The sequence below is a fragment of the Vicia villosa genome, linkage group LG2 (assembly GCF_029867415.1).
Source record: "Vicia villosa cultivar HV-30 ecotype Madison, WI linkage group LG2, Vvil1.0, whole genome shotgun sequence".
Lineage (NCBI taxonomy): Eukaryota > Viridiplantae > Streptophyta > Magnoliopsida > Fabales > Fabaceae > Vicia > Vicia villosa.
Window position 1 is genome coordinate 230,570,056 of NC_081181.1, and position 12,397 is coordinate 230,582,452.

Here is a 12,397-nt window from a genome sequence, read left to right on the forward strand (position 1 = left end):
TTAAGTTGGAAATTTGGGAAGAATGAATTAAAAGACTTGGGAAGAAATGAATGTGGGTTTAAGGTTAGTGGTTGAATAGGGCGGTGGTGGAGGATAGTGGAGAGAGAGGGAGAAAAAAAGTTCAAAGCAAAGGGATAATGTACAATTGAAGGGTGTTAATAAATGAAATATAGATAGCCTAATGTAAATTGATTACTCTAAAGAAAAAGAATTGATCAGCTTGCATAAATATGTAAAAATGCTTAAATCACCAAACAAATTTAAGTACAATTAAATAGAATAGAAAAATAATGGAGTATATTTAACATTCTTCAAATCAATTAAATAAAATTTAATTGTTGATTTATTTTTCTTATTCTTTTATAAATTTAAAAAATTTATTGCTTTTTTTATTGTTAAGGCTATAAAATTTTCTTTTAATAATTAATTTCTTCTTTTTTTTTTGTGGTTAATTTATTAATTGGTAATTTTATTTATTAATTCTTAATTATCTCTTAATATAACTGCAGAGTTGTCTATTTACTTCAAGTTTAATACTTCAAATTTGATAGAATAATGAGAAATTCAAATCTTATTTTTTATTAATAGTCCTCTATGTCTCATCAACTGTCTAAAATAATTAAAAAGAATAGAAAGTTTAATTTTAAAATATAAAAAGCTTAAAACAAAAATTAATAAGAGTACATGTCTTATTTAGGTTATTAAATAGTATTTATGTTATTAATAAGAATGACTGTAATTTATATAATTTACAATTTAAATATTTTTTTTTAAAAATTTATACTTTATTTTATATAGGACTCTTTTTTTAATATTAGAACAGGGCCTCTAAATTAATTGAGACGTGTATATATATATATATATATATATATATATATATATATATATATATATATATATATATATATATATATATATATATATATATATATATATATTACCGTTAACTATTTTCACTAGTTAACGCAATAAAAAAAGCGGATAAACGGACATGAAAGTGTCCGTCTGAAACTTGCCCAGACTTAAAATAAATTCTGGCTCCGCCACTGCCCCAAGCGTAACTATCTATATGATCTAGTTCAAGAAAAGGTAAATACATAAAATAAATAGTATTATAAGATGGAGTGTTAAAAAGGAAATTTCCTAATAAATATAATAGGTAGGCCTTAACATGTGAAGTTAAACTCTCATTAGAAATAGCTTCTTTCTCGAATTTATTTTTCAACTTGTTTAAATCTGTATCATAGGATTGCTTTTCCCTGTCACTAGACACTAGAAAATCCTTAGCTTCGTCTGGAGTTATTGACAAATGTTTTGCAATTATTCCAATAACATCCGTGTGTTCAATTCCTGAAACCTGCACACCAATTGCCACAAGTATATAAATAACATAACAAAGACTAATTCCTGTTAAGTAAAAGAAATAAAATAAAAAAATATTCCAGCTTCCCATCAATGGGAAGTCCTGTGTTATACAAGATATCTTCAAGACCAAAATCAATTTCAAAATCCTTTGAATTCTCCCCAAACACAAATCATTCTCCATCCGTATCATAAAAGTAAAGTAAGGCGGCGAGCATCTGCAAAGGGATATTAACTTTAACGGTGCAGAATTCTAGAAAATATTTGGAACAAGTCTTTTCAATCCAGCCTTTCTTTTAACATATACAATTGCTCACAGTTAAATTTAGACTGCGGAAAATATTTAACGGTGAGCAATTGTAGATGTTAAAATAAAGGCTGCATTTAAAAAGACTTATTTCAAATATTTTCTGGAGTTCCCACCGTTAAAGTTAATATCCCTTTGCAGATGCTCGCCGCCATACTTTACTTTTATGATACAGATGAAGAATGCTTTGTGTTTGGGGAGAATGTAAAGGATTCTACAGTTGATTTTGGTCTTGTAGATATCTTGTATATCACAGGACTTCTCATTGATGGGATGCAGGTATATTTTTATTTTATTTCATTTCTTTCACTTAATAGGAATTAGTCTTTGTTAGGTTATTTATATACTTGTGGCAATTGGTGTGCAGGTTTTAGGAATTGAACACACAAATATTATTGGAACAATTGCAAAACATTTGTCAATAACTCCGGACGAAGCTAAGGATTTGCTAGTGTCTAGTGACAGGGAAAAGCAATCCTATGATATAGATTTAAACAAATTGAAAAATAAATTCGAGAAAGAAGCTATTTCTGATGAGAATTTAGCTTCACATGTTAAGGCCTACCTATTATATTTATTAAGAAATCTCCTTTTTAACATTCCATCTTATAATACTATTTCTTTGATGTATTTACCTTTTATTGAACTAGATCATATAAATAGTTACGCTTGGGGGAAGCCGTGCTTGCTACCGTCAAAGTTTCAATAGAAAGGATAGGCAAATCGTAAGATGATAATGTTGAGCGGATTTGCATATGCTCTAATGGTAAGACATTTATCAATATGCTTAAAAACATATATATTTCCTTTGATGTTAGGTTCAAGGGATACAACACAAAAATGCTTATCTTTTTCTTTTTGTTTTTCTTATAGGTATTTGCATTTGAATGATTTAAATGCCTCAGTGAAATACGTGGTTATACTACACCAAGTAAATTTCCTTTGATGGTGGGGTGGGTGAATCTAACACATGAGGATCTTAGGATGAGAAGTTTTACCCCAGACGGGACAACTTGCTTAAAGAAGCTTCAGGCAATGACGAATGAAGATGTAAGTTTCCTACATCTCAAAGGTGGATTGTACTTGTTAAGAGTATATAGCTCAAGGATTATCTAATCTTGTTTTATAGTTTAGCTTAGTCAAGCCTAGCTGTTAGTAAGTTAATGGCTCAGTTAGTTAGTTAGTGTGTAAGTCTATATGTTAAGACTAACACATTCTAGTATATATATCTTGTATCCTCAACAGAATTCACATAATGAAAATAGAATAATAGAATGCAAAAGTCAGTTACACATTGTTATCATTTCTCTCTAATTGCACAAGTCTTGTCGCCACACTATAGCACTATAACGTTAGAGTTATTAATAGCGGATTGCAACGTGGAGCGGCCGACCAAAAAAATGGCATACCAGGATAGCCGACAGCTTTTTTTACTAAAATAATTATATAATTATCTATAAAAATATGTCATATACTTAATGTAAAACTAATCTACTATCTATCGTTTACTAGAAGATTGACCAAATTTTCATTATTGCCCTTTCCTAAAAAAAATTGCATTACAAATTGGACAAAATGGTTACTAACAAAGTCACCCTACCACTTTTCTATTTTCCAATCAGTAATAGATACTTGACACTACAATCTATTATCACTTTTCTCTATTCTCTTTATTACTTCATTATATCCCCACCATTTTTCTATTCTCTCTCTTATTTTATTTTATTTTAAAATGTAATAATTCAATATTTTTTATCATATTGTTTATTTATTATCATTAAAAATGTATTTTTATCAAATTGAATAATACTACATAGTCATTCAAACAACTAACTTTTTATCTTTGAGTCACTATCAAATTATTACCTTTACTTGAAAATAAAATTCTTATTTTCAAATGTCAATTTTTTTTCTTTCTCCATGTCACAAGTTTTTTTATTATTATTTAATACAATTGAGTTTATATAGTAATTGTTTATTTTACAATTATATAATTCTGTTTAAATTAACATGTGTATCTAAATAAATCATTTGTCAAGTTTATTATTATATTTTGTATAATCATATTATTTGTTGTAATATTTTGATTTCATAATTTTTCATTGTACTTTTACTATCTATTATTTACTAGAAAATTGACCAAATTTCCTTTACTGTCTTTTCCTAAAAAAAATTGCACTAAAAATTGGACAAAATGGTAACAAACAAAATTACCTTACCACTTTTCTATTTTCCAATCAGTATTAGGCACTTGACACAACCAAAACTTCTACCATCCATTCTCTATTTTCTCTGTTACTTCATATATGAGGACATATATCTTATGAAAATACATTTTATATGTGAGAATGAAAAGAATATTTATCAATCTTTTGATCAAGAATAAATGATTGTGATTAAAAAGACACATTTGTGATTCAATCTACCCAATTATTTTTCATATTAATGTGATTAAAAAAGCTCATTCTAACAATAAATGAAAAATAATTGAGTAGATTGAATCACATATATGTATTTTTAATCACAATCATTTATTCTTGATCAATAGGTTGATAAGTATTCTTATCATTCTCCCATATAAAAATTATATATATAAAATTTTTCTAACAAAATAGCTTGAATAGCAATATATATTGTTTTTCTAACAAAATAGCTGGAATAGCTCAGTTGGTTAGAGCGTGTGGCTGTTAACCACAAGGTCGGAGGTTCAACCCCTCCTTCTAGCGATTCTACATAATTGTTTAATACTTTTTATTTATTCATTTATTAAATTCTCCGCCTTCCACGTCCACTAGTCCGTAGACTACCTCACACAAAAACTTGCTAATATTAAAAGGTCATTTTTTATCAAGTGATCATTACCTAAACTTAGGATCGTTAATTCCACTTCATGAAGTTGATTTTAAAAATAAGTTACCTACCTTAAACGAATCTCTTGAGTATGATTCATTTATTACATGCTTTATCCATTTTTCTTTTAAAGTTTAATTATAGTTAAGGCCATAAGCCAGTCTTCATTGAGAGAATTCATTTCTATTAACGTAGCTTTTATTGATAACTCTAAATAGTGTTAATTTCCAAAAGTAACAATTTATTTTGACCATAAAATGTACAATAAGGGGTGAAACTCATGGCAATAGATTTATAATTCCTCACACCTATTGATAAGTGTCAAAGATAGAGTCATTTATAACAACACTTATCTTACTTGGTTTGTATGTTTCTAACATGAAAAATCCTTATTTTTTTAAATAGAAATGGTCTTGTGCACCTTTACTCTTGTTTTATGGATATTTGTGCAGATTTTGCCTCTCAAAACAAGGGATTGAGAGCACAAAGCACAAAGAGGAAATTTAACTATTTCGCTAAACGAGAGATAGCGAGATGTAGTGACACAAAGCAATTTCCAGAAACTCAGCAAGTTCGTTACGCAAGTGATAGCGAAGCTCCAACAAGGACTGGCATAGACTTTCAATTTTTAAGAGATCAACACTTCCGCTAAGCAACCCCACAACGAGTTCCAAGCGAGAGGAAATATAGATTTTCAAACATCAGAATGTTCACTTAGAGAACTTATTTCGCTAAGTGAAGTTTGGCGGTTTCAAAAGGGCGGTTTCAAAATACTTAAGGAGGAAGAAATATATGTTTGTTGAGCGAACTACTTTTGCTGAGCGAAACTAGGCTGTTTGAGAAGACTTACAGGTGAAGAAAAGACAATTTACTAAGCGAGCTTTTCCTCGCTAAGCGAACATGACAAATCAAAATAGCTATAAATAGAACCATAATCATTTCATTTATAGATATTTTTGTAAAATCAGTAACCATAGTAAAGAAGAGAAAGTAAGAGAGGGTGACTGGAGGATACAAGATGGATACGCATCAAGAGTCAGAAAATCGTTGTTGATGCTCATCCATCTCAATTCACACACACGTGCACACGCACATGCAGACGCATAAAGAAATTGGATAATGATAGGATATGATATTAGAATGACATATTTGTTTCATCATGTATTTGATGCACAATAAAAAGATATACATTATAATTGATACACATCATACGATAGATATTATATTTAAATTATAAAACTACCTTTGAAAAAATTACATATTATTAAGTGTGAGTTGGAAACTTGAGAAATAAAGTGTGTGAAAGTTTCACATTGATTAAAAAAGTGAAGACTTCAACATTTATAAATGAGAGAACTCACACACTTATCACCTTAAAATTTTGGATGAGTATGTAATGTGTCTCTCCCAAAAATATGTTTCTCACTAGAAAAAACCTATGTTTCACAACATTTATCTCTGATGTATCTCTTACGAAAATATGTTTCTCATTAAATATGACACAAATAAATAAATAAATCATTAAATAGGTTAGATATGCCATATAAAAATATGTTATATATTATAAATAATGACAAAACTATCATTGAAAAAATTATTTGTAATTCTTTTATGAAAATAACTAATAGTAATTTTTGAAAATTTTAATAATAATTTTATTTTAAATATTTAAATTTCTGCATACCAGTTATAATTTTTTTTAATTTAATATCGAATTTATTTTTTATTTATAATATATTAAATTTCAGTTTTAATATTTAAATTTTATTTTACAAAATAAATTAATAATTTAATTTCTTACCTAACATGTTTTTTAAGCTAGCTCAAATTCATTACAGGAATTTCAACCTAAAAAGCGAAATAAATTTCAATCAAAACATAAACAAAAAAATTACCAGCTGTAAAAACTAATGAAATTTGATTTTTTTTTATTTGACCAAATGAATTTGAATTTTTAAAATACTTGAAAATGCAGAATATGCAAAGCAGTAAAAGTTGCAGTAGCTTTTAAGGCATTCTTTTTGTATTAGTAAATCAGCATAATTGTCACAAAAAGCGCCTGTAGCTCAGTGGATAGAGCGTCTGTTTCCTAAGCAGAAAGTCATAGGTTCGACCCCTATCTGGCGCGGTTATGTTATTTTTATCAAACTTTTTCTTATTTTTTTTAAGGGACTGCACGCGATACACGTACACGTCTATTTCCATTATTATGCTTACTCAACAAATTTTCTTTTGGAACATAGGGAATAGCTGAAGTAAATTTGGAATTGATGTCTCACTTTCAAAAAAATTAAATCGAATGGTACATCATTTTATTTTCCATTAGACTTTAATGTTTGTTTAAAGTAAAAACTAATTTTATTTTCAACATCAATTGATTTTAATATTAAATAAAAAAAAAATATTATTTCATTGTTCAGGATAGGAGATTTTTATAAATGAATAAAATAATACCAGTAAAAGAAAGTAATTTAATTAGACAAAAAATAGAGGAGAAGAGATGCATCGGTAATGAAGGGATTGAGATCCTCTCCTGCTTGTTTTCTCCTACCAAGCATTCTGCCCAAATATCAGCTATTGATTGAAAGTTTTTCTCTCTCATACAAACTGTTTCTTTCTATTTATTTTATTTTTGAATTGTTTTAACCCTTTGATTAGCATAGGAGAGACTGCTGCACCAAACTAGCAGCAGAGGATCAATTTCCGTAATGAAGTCAGTAGTATAGCAAAATTTATAGAATCAATAGAGTATCTTGAAACATAGTGACAAAGTAATAATAATAATAATAATAATAATTAAATGTTAGTATTTTTTTTCAAAGTGAATTAAATGTTTCTACTATTGAATATACAAGGTAAGGAAAAAATAAATTTAGAGGCCCTAGGCAAATGCCTAGGTTGCCTATATCAATGAATGAGCTTGTTAGCAAGGGTATAATAGGAAGATCATATTAGGGATCCTAAGACTAAGTAAAAAGAGGAAAAGAGAGACATTATATTCATTCATTGTAAAAATTTGGAAGAAACGTAAAAGAGAGAGAGAGAGAGTTAGGGCAAGGAGAGGAGAAGGAAGAATCAACCGTAAAATTTGGGAAGACAATCAAGCTAGCCAATAATCTAAGGTAAAGGGAGTTATTGTAATTCTTATGTTTGATCTCTGGTTTATATAATTGTAGGTTGATTTGTATTTTGAGGTTTTTGTGATGTTTTGATGATTTTGATGAAACTATGATGATTGATGTCTGGATTGTATTGTTTACATGTCATATAATGTTGTTAATTGGTGAATTGATGAATAATAACATGATCTAGAGTCAAATCCACCATTTTTATGGATTTGGAGGTCTAGGGTTAGATGATGAATCTTGGAGTTGTGATGAATAATCGTGTTTTATGTTTGTAATGAATGATACATGTTAGAATTAGGTTAATAAGCCTTAAATCGCAGGAAAATAATGATTAAAACATGTTTTTGGGTGAAAGATTCAGACTAGTTTAATGGAGGTCGTGCAGGGTTTTCTGCAGAAATCGCAGACCCCGCTTAGCGCGGTGGATCCCGCTTAACGTGCTTTTGAAAATAAAATAAAGGTCAAGTCAAAGAGGAACGCACTTAGCGCGATAGGGAGGCCATTTAGTGCGGGTTACTGGGAAGAAAATTATGGTTTTTGAAAAATTACTTCAGAATAAGGAAGCTTATAATTTATACTAATTTCTGAGTAATTTTCTGGAATTTAATAAGTACGTTTGGATGGGTTTAGAAGGCTATTTACATGGAACTTGATTATGTGACTACATATATTATATGCTTGTTGTAATTATATGTTGTTGTGATGATTGATGGCATGCTGATTGTGGAGTATGTGTTGTGTGGATCAAGATGGTTGTGTGGATCAAGATGGTTGTGATGTTTGTATAATTGAGATGTTGACATAATTTGATGAATAAATGAATGATGATGCAATTTTGACTAGTCGTGGTCGTTGATTATTGTGAAGTTGTACATCATACATTCATAGCATATTTGTAGGACGATAGTCAAATGATGTTTGCAGTACAAATGGTCCAGTGGTGGGCTCTACCCCATTGTGTGGATTGGGTGCGATATTGTGAAGCACTCTGATTCCAAGCGGCAATCGATCCTATTGGTAGGGATCTTAGGAGAACGATGACTGAGTCACCAACAAAGTTTTGGTACCACATGCATGAGTATATTGGTGTTGCATTGCATTGTTGTGATATTGCATAATATGTGATTGAGTGATGCTTTGACTATTTGTGATGTACATGATGGATTAGATGATGAGTGTGATTGAATTATATGATGATGTTATGAGTAGATGATGATGTGCAGGTGTGAGTAAATATGTGAAGCATGAGGATACGCTTGTATCGGTATATGTGTGGTTGTTGATTAATTGTGTACCACTACTATATCTATTCCTTATATCTTATATAATAATTATGAAATACTCACCATTTCTGTTTGAATGTTGTCTCCACGTGGATAACGTGTAGGTAATTAGGAGTAGTCTGTTGAAGTTAGAGGATAGCTTTATGGAGTCCTTTTTAGCGTTTGTTTTAGAATAAAGTGAGTTTCGCTCTGATACGTAACATCGGGGTCGGGATCGTGTGTTTTTTGAACTATTATGTTCTTATTTAATTGTTTTAGCATGATGAATTACCTTTCATGGTATTGTGATATTTTGGTTTATAAAATATGAACGATGAAGTTATGAATGAAGTTTTATAAAGATATTTTTAAATTATGAATTCCGCTGTGAGAAAAGTGGTGTTATTATTGTTGTGTTAAAGAAGTGTATAATTTACATGATTTTTTAGAACCCGTGTTACGGAGCAGGACGTTTATTTATGAAGTTTTTATGAAGGTGACACCCTTGTGTAAATGTTTTATTTGATTTATTTCGTATTATATTGTGAATATTCTATGTGAGTTAAAAGGTTGTTACAGGGCGGGTCAAGAATTTAGGCCCTAAATCTCTAATGTGTTAACAAACTTTCAAAACAACCTACAAAACTTATGTTACAAGAAATAATTAAACCATAAATTACATACTCTAAACACATAGAGACAATTATGAGAATTTAAGTTCGTCTCTAGATAAAAATGTATAATTTAACAATACTAACATTGTTGGTTAAGCTAGGCCTTGCAAAAAAAAATTACATTGTACTTCTTAATTTTAAATATAACACGACTGAAAAATAATACTTATGTTATTCTATTATAGAAAGAGCTTGCACAATATCCACTTTTGAAACATAACAACACGCATTACTTATACTTTTTTTAAATGTAAAATTATATAAAATTAAGAGAAAATAATGTATATACTAGAGATATGAGTATTAGAGGTGCTAAAAACCACATTCCAAACAAGAGACATACATGAAAAACAAGTATAGGAGAACAATAAGAAATAAGTTGTGGACCAGCACTACAAGATATCCTCTCCCTAGCGACATATTTTAGCGACGTGGAAAACACTTGGCTCATTATTTCCAGTAGCAGTAAAGTCCATTTTTTATCTTCCGATAATACCAAGGTTAAAAAGAATGTTTGCTTCAATGCACAGTGCAAGTCAAATGACATTGCATCACACAAATAAAACAAGTCCATGCACTATCCGGCATCCATCTGATGGCGAGGCATGAAAGCACTTTGATCGAATACATCCTAATTTTGCCGCAGAACCTAGAAATGTCAGGCTTGGATTATGCTCAGATGGTTTTACTCCTTATGTTCAAGCGTCGGGAAGTATGTATTCTTGTTGGCCAGTTATTGTAACCCCTTACAACCTCCCTCCTGAGATGTGCATGACAAAACCATACATGTTTTTGACGTGCGTCACTCCAGGACCTTCGAGTCCAAAAGCAGGAATTGATGTGTATTTACAACCTTTAATTGATGATTTGAAGAGATTGTGGATTGGAGAATGGACTTATGATGTATCACGTAAACAAAACTTTACAATGCGAGCTTCCTTGATGTGGACCAGCAACGACTTTCCAGCATATGGCATGTTGTCTGGTTGGGGTACACATGGCAAAATAGGTTGTCCGCATTGCATGGGATACAACAAAGGGTTCACGTTGGCTGAAGGTGGGAAAAGCTCGTGGTTTGACTATCACCGCAGATTCCTACCACGAAATCACTCCTATAGAAGAAACATGACAAACTTTAAAAAAGATGTACGAGTGAAAGATTTGCCTCCGCCTCGATTGCCACCATGGGCTATATGGGAACAAGTTAATGAGCTACCAAAATTTACAGATACTGGCAAAGCATGCCGAATTGAAGGATACGGAGTCACGCACAATTGGATAAAAAGAAGTATATTTTGGGACCTCCCGTATTGGAAAGATAACTTATTGCGCCATAATCTAGATGTTATGCATATTGAGAAGAATTTTTTTGATAATGTATTTAACACAATGATGGATGTGAAAGGGAAAACAAAAGATAATTAGAAGGCCAGACAAGACATGGAACAATGGTGTAACAGAAGAGAGTTGGAGTTGAAGCCTCTACCAAATGGAAAGTTATTAAAACCCAAGGCTTGTTTCAGTCTGACTTCCCAAGAAGCTAAAGCTGTTTGTCGATGGTTAAAAGATTTGAGAATGCCCGATGGGTATTCATCGTATTTATCAAGGTGTCCAGACCCTAACACTGGGAAGTTGCATGGAATAAAAAGTCACGATTGTCACATTTTTATGGAACAATTGCTACCAATTGCATTTGGCTCGCTACCAAACATGTTCTTGATCCACTAACTGAAATTAGTCAGTTTTTTAGAGATATTTGCACGTCAGCTTCAAAAGTGGAAGACATCATGAAGTTGGACCAAAACATTGCAATCATTCTTTGTAAGTTCGAACAAGTATTTCCGCCTGGTTTCTTTGACTCCATGGAACATTTACCTGTGCATCTTGCATATGAAGCTTTTCTTGGTGGACCAGTTCAATATAGGTGGATGTATCCGTTTGAAAGGTTCATGGGTGATTCAAAGCGATCAATGAAGAATAAAGCAAGAGTTGAAGGTTCTATATGTGCACATTACTTGCATCGAGAAACATCACATTTTTGCAGTCATTATTTCAATCACTTGACGATCTCCCCGTCCATATCCGACACAGGCTGGACGATCTCCCCATCCACATCCCACACAGGCTGGACGATCTCCCCATCCACATCCCACACATGTACCGGCACGTGAGGTTGATAAGAAAGTTGATGAGGCAGTTGATGAGATAGATGGAGCTAATTTTCGTGGGAGGGATGATCCCGATGAGATTCATGTCGTTGACGGTAGATTTTGGATTTGGCCCGAAGGAAGCAAGTAAGTTTCCTATTTAAAAACTTTTATAGTATGTATACATTTTCATTTTTTGTATAAATTTATATTTAACATTTTCATTTTTTGTTTTAGTTTTGCGCCGAGTCGGACTGCTGCTAGGATTGTTAATTATAAAATTTAGCAGATGTATAAATCATCTTTTAATAGCTATGGCGATGTCAAAAATAAAGATGAATAGTTTAAAATGTTTAAGGTATTGTTATTTATTGTTATTTATTTAAGTTGTGCATTTAATTTATTTTTTTAGTTATTGTTATTTAAATGAAATTTTCATTATAATTACTTAACATTTTATTTTAATGTCATACAACATTGCAGGTGAAATATGTGTGGGATCCGTTGAATGAAAAAATGGTTAAAAAAGTTTTCAATACCAGATGCTCTAAAAGAATGTTGATATGCTGCGGCGAGTAAGAGAGAATTATGAGCGTCACGGCATCCGTCCTAGCTGGATAGGCGGGGAGGTTTTTCAGGAGCTTGTTACATATTGGAGGACTCCAGA

At 31.0% G+C, this 12,397-nt stretch overlaps 2 non-coding genes across 2 annotated transcripts; both read left to right on the forward strand.

The window, feature by feature from the left end:
- Window positions 1-4,321: 4,321 nt before the first annotated feature.
- Window positions 4,322-4,395, forward strand: TRNAN-GUU (transfer RNA asparagine (anticodon GUU)). Its single transcript has one exon. It is a non-coding gene; the product is annotated as a tRNA-Asn (tRNA).
- A 2,179-nt stretch (window positions 4,396-6,574) lies between these two features.
- Window positions 6,575-6,647, forward strand: TRNAR-CCU (transfer RNA arginine (anticodon CCU)). Its single transcript has one exon. It is a non-coding gene; the product is annotated as a tRNA-Arg (tRNA).
- Window positions 6,648-12,397: the final 5,750 nt, after the last annotated feature.